Here is a 5,099-nt window from a genome sequence, read left to right on the forward strand (position 1 = left end):
ATAGAGTAGGGCATAAGCAAAGGGAAGTGAGCAGCCTAAGAAATGTGACTGGAGCCATTGCCCACTTGCAGGCTGCATGAAGTTTTGAGTTTTGAAAATTATTTGCAAGATTGAACTATTGCATAGTACCTTCAGGGAAAATATATAGAAAAGCGACATGGATAAAGGAAAAATAGCATATTACAGATACAAAATGTGGTTTTAGGACCTTGTCCTTCTCATCACTTCTGGTCACGTTCCCTGATCATTTTTCATTATGAAGCATTTAGAATACTAAAACTCCAGGAAAATCAAGTCAACTGGGCAACCGTCTCTCTTATAAATAATAACTTCATTCACTTATACACAGAATATCGCTATCTTATACTGGTGAGAGATATACAACTCTCCTCTTCCTCATCTGGTTAAGAAACATCATTGAACACTTACTATTTTATTCAAGGCCCAGGGCAAGGGGCTTTGAGATACACAGAGACATCACAGAATAAGCTGGAAGAGAATTCAATTAAACAATCTAGTGAACTTAAAGAAAGACAATTAAGTGCTAGACAAGATCTGCTAAAATAAATGTCATGTGAGTAGATAAACCTAAGGAAAGTAATCATTGCTGATGGTGTATTTAAGTTATTTAACTTTGTACAATTTTTGAACAATTTAGAATTACTAAAATGTTGTAAAATAGTACAGTTTCCATATACACTTCTCCCAGCATCCTCTGTTAACATATTGTATAATATTTGTCAAAACTAAGAAATTGACATTGGTATTGGCTATTAACTAAATTACATACTTTATTCAGATTTCATCAGTTTTTGTCCTTGTTCTCTTCCATTATCCAATCTGGGACAGTGTATTACCTTAGAATGTGGTTAGTTTTGATATTGTTTGTGAAAATAATGATTACTTTTCCAAGTCTATTTTGTAGTGGGCAGAAGGAATAATATAACAGGTGCTACCTGCTAGTATATTTTGCTGGATCACAGAAATCTCGATCAAAATGGAACTTGTGTATCATTGTACAAGTCAGCTAAAGAAGATGATTTTGAACATGGATGATGTAAAACCATGAACTTTTCACCTTCAACTTTGTTATGAGAAGTGTTTTTTAGACCTGTCCAAAATTATTTATAGAGAAGTACTAAAATTTTATATATATATAATTATATACATATAATTACTAAAATTATTTATAGAGGATTACTAAAATCATATATATAATTATAATATATATATAACTGAAATGGGCCCAACAGCTGATCTAGTCCAACCCTCTCGTTTACAACTATAGGAACTGAGACTTACAGATATGTGACTTACCCGGTCACTTGATGAATTAGTAGCCAGTTTGGAATCTACTTTTGGCTTTTTTCCTCCCTTTGGAGAGGCATGCGAATCATTGCTCGAGTCCTATAAAAAATAAAATGCAACTCTTTTGGGAGAACAGAAAGATGGTGAGAACAGTTAGGGAGAGAGTTAAAGCGCTAAGGTATCTTCTTTCCTCTCTCTCCCCAAACTTAATACTATTTTTATCAGACATTCTGTCCATTGTGAAGAAGCTTTGCCATCTCTAGCTGTGTGGCCTTCAGAGAATACTTATCCTCTTGGGTGGATAATTGCCTGTTCTCAGCTTTCTACCACATCATTTCAAAGAAGTTGGACTTCTCAAGTCTCTGGAATTCCTCAACAACTACTTCATCTCTCTCTCCCTCTTTGGGAGTTGGTTAAGCACTCTTTTCCTTCTTTTCTATTATCTTTCTTTCTTCTCAAGTTTTGCTTTACCTATATTGAGTTTTAGTTAATATTTCCTTGCATTACTAAGAAAACTAAACTCTGGCCAGGTACTTTGGAAAGAATGTCTGTGGAAATCACGAAACGCTTCCGCTTAATCCACTATGATTAATTTTTCCATAAGTATTTTGAGTCTAGTAGGCTTGTTTTTATAGCAGTTACTGAAAAAGGATATCTGTCAGGCATGCCATATATTTATTGTAGATACCGTTGTTAATGAATTGAAGTCAGCATATCACTTTTCAGTTTTAAAGTGGTAGGTATCAAATGAATAACCAGAAACAAAACTTGTCAGTTGTGTCTGGAAAGCCATTGTTCAACACACACTAAATAAAATAAAGTGCCTCACTTTCAAAGAGATGGGGGCTCAGTTTTTTTAAACCCATCACCTAGCCTTACCTCACACAGAAACAAAATAAACAGTCATATTCCTTCTTGTAGTATGCAGAGCTCTTGAATAAACAATGGCTTGATGTCCAATTAGAAATGTAAGAAATCATAATCCATTTTTGGGTGGACTATTTAGTTATGTCTAGATGCATAGGTGGGGAGAACATTTATTTTGAAGTCAGACAGAACTGGATTTAAATACAGGCTCTTCAGTTTATTATTTGTGTGACAGTGGGCAAGTCCCTTATTCCTTTTGAAGATTCAGTTTCCTCATCTGCAAACACTTCTCATGACCAAGTTGAAGGTGAAAACTGAAAACACTGAATTGTCTATACCTTTCTAGCATTTTGCTGTACTCCACAAGCCATGAGTGAAATAAGCCAGTCATAAAAGGGCAAACGTTTATTATTCCACTCGTATGAGGTCCCTAGAGGAGTCAAATTCATAGGGACAGAAATTAAAATGGTGGGTGCCAAGGGCTGGGGGAGGGAGGAATAGAAGTTGTATTTTAACGAGTAAAGAGTTTTAGTTGTGCAAGATGAAAAGAGTTCTGAGGGTGAATGGTGGGGATGGTTGCACATTAATGGGATTGTACTTAAAGCCACTGTATTACACACTTGAAAATGGTTAAAAATGGTAAATTTTATGTTATGTGTATTTTATCACAATTTTTAAATATATATATTTTGTATAGACACACACACACACACGAAAATCATGTCTCCCCAAGTTATCAAATGAATAAAACTCCTGCATTGCATATTTAATTCTAAACACAACTCAAGACTCTTTTTTTAAAAAGTTTTATTGGAGTATAGTTGATTTAAAATGTTGTGTTAGTTTCAGGTGTACAGCAAAGTGATTCAGTTATACATGTACATATATTATTCTTTTTCAGATTCTTTTCCCATATAGGTTATCACAGAATAATGAGTAGAGTTCCCTGTGCTATAGAGTAGGTCCTTGTTGGTTATCTATTTTATATATAGTAGTGTGTGTGGAGGTTGGGATTAACATACACACGCTACTATATATAAGACTCATCTTGATCTAGTTAATTCTTCGACATCATGTATATCCAACAAGGTTGTAAATACCTTGAGGTCCTGAGCTACACTATATGCTTCTTGAGTTTTGGTTTTCCTACAGCATCTCATGTTATGCCCCCTACACAGGGAAGGGTTAGTGAGATGAAGAGATAAACTGAACCAAATAGGTGGAACAGTCTTATAATGACGAAAGGGAACTTTTGCTTTTTTAAACATTAGGTGAATTTATGGGTTGATTGCCCCTAACAATAGAGAAAATTGTGAAAGATTACATTTTATTCAGTTTAAAGGGAAATTTCAATAAAGAAATCCTCTAAGGAATGACAAGGGTGGGGTTAATTCTCTGTGGTAGGTAGAATAATAGCTCCTCAAAGATGTCCCTGTCCTAATCCTTAGAACCTGTGAATATCTTACTTTAAATAGCAAAAGGGATTTTGCAGATATGAATCAGATATCTTATCTTAAATTATCTGGTTAAGTCCAGTCTAATCACATGAGCCCACTTAAGACTTCCAACTTATAGAATTGTAGGGTAATATATTCGTGTTGTTTTAAGCCATAAAGTATGTTGTCACTTGGTATAACAGCAACAGAAAAATAATACTCTTCCCCTTGAAGGCTCTTAAACTTAAGGAAAGGAGAAGAGATAGAAGAAAGGTGACATAAGGGACCAGACACGCTCATGAATATGTTTTTTTGTTTGTTTGTTTTGTTCATTTGTTTGTTTTAATTCTTGGAAATTCAACTAGGAGCTCAGTGTCCTAAAATGATAAGAAGGAGGAATCAGAGATCTGCCAACAGCAGAACCCAAGAAGAGGTCAGTATCCTAATCATGAGGTCAAACTAATGGTCCATAGAGGAAAAGCCCCACTTTCATAGGGACCTCGGAAGCTAAAAGCCCTTGTTGAGCTGAGGTCTAGGAAAGAAGTAGGGTAAAATGTTACGAGCCTAGGAAAGATGGCTTGGCTTAGTCCCGGAACTATTATTTACAAACTTTGTGAATTTGGGCAAACCCCCCAAACTGCTCTAAGCTTCAGTTTCCTCACCTGTCAAATGATAATATTAAACGTATTTTACCAGTTTGGGTGCCATGAAGCTTATGCGTACAAATCCTCAGCACAAGTCTGTGCACACATTATTAAATAACCACTAGCTATTTTTAGTTATTATTCTTATTGGAAAAGAATTGCAATTCCTGAACTCCAACAAACTAAAATAGGGTAGCCACAGGGGGTTAATTTTTTGATCAATCAAAAGATTTCACTATGTATCAGATCCTGCATCAGGCACTGGAGATAGAGCAATGAATAAAACAGGCACAGTCCTGCCCTCACAGTCTCTCAAACAAGAGTATTTTTTTTAAATGATGGGTTTATTTAATGTTTTCAGTCAGTAACAAGTGGTGAAAATATAAACTCATTTACTACAAGTGTATGTAGTTCATAGCATACATAATATTCTTAATGTATGATCTTCATAAAAATAACCATACATAAATATTTACTGAGGATTCTTATTATACTATTAAGAGAAGACAACAGAATGTCATTGAATAATGTCAGAAAGACAACAAGTTAATTATTACATTAATGGACAATTTTGGGGGGTGCTCTGTTCTGTCACTGTCATTTCTGTGGGTCCAAGTTCATTATTAAAAATAAATTGGTGTTAAAATTTCAATAGTTGTCAGAGATGCAATTAGACATAAAAAAAATCTCAGTTCACCTAAGCAGCAAATGAGCTAAAATGGTTTGTATTGAGAGGGAAAAAATTAAAATTTACCCAAATAGTAGATGAAGAGTAAAAGTTGTCATTTTTGAGTTCTGCAGTAGAAGGAAGTAGGGTTATCAGGACTAAACAAGAGAGCATCAG

The sequence above is a fragment of the Eubalaena glacialis genome, chromosome 9 (assembly GCF_028564815.1).
Source record: "Eubalaena glacialis isolate mEubGla1 chromosome 9, mEubGla1.1.hap2.+ XY, whole genome shotgun sequence".
Taxonomy (NCBI): Eukaryota; Metazoa; Chordata; class Mammalia; order Artiodactyla; family Balaenidae; genus Eubalaena; species Eubalaena glacialis.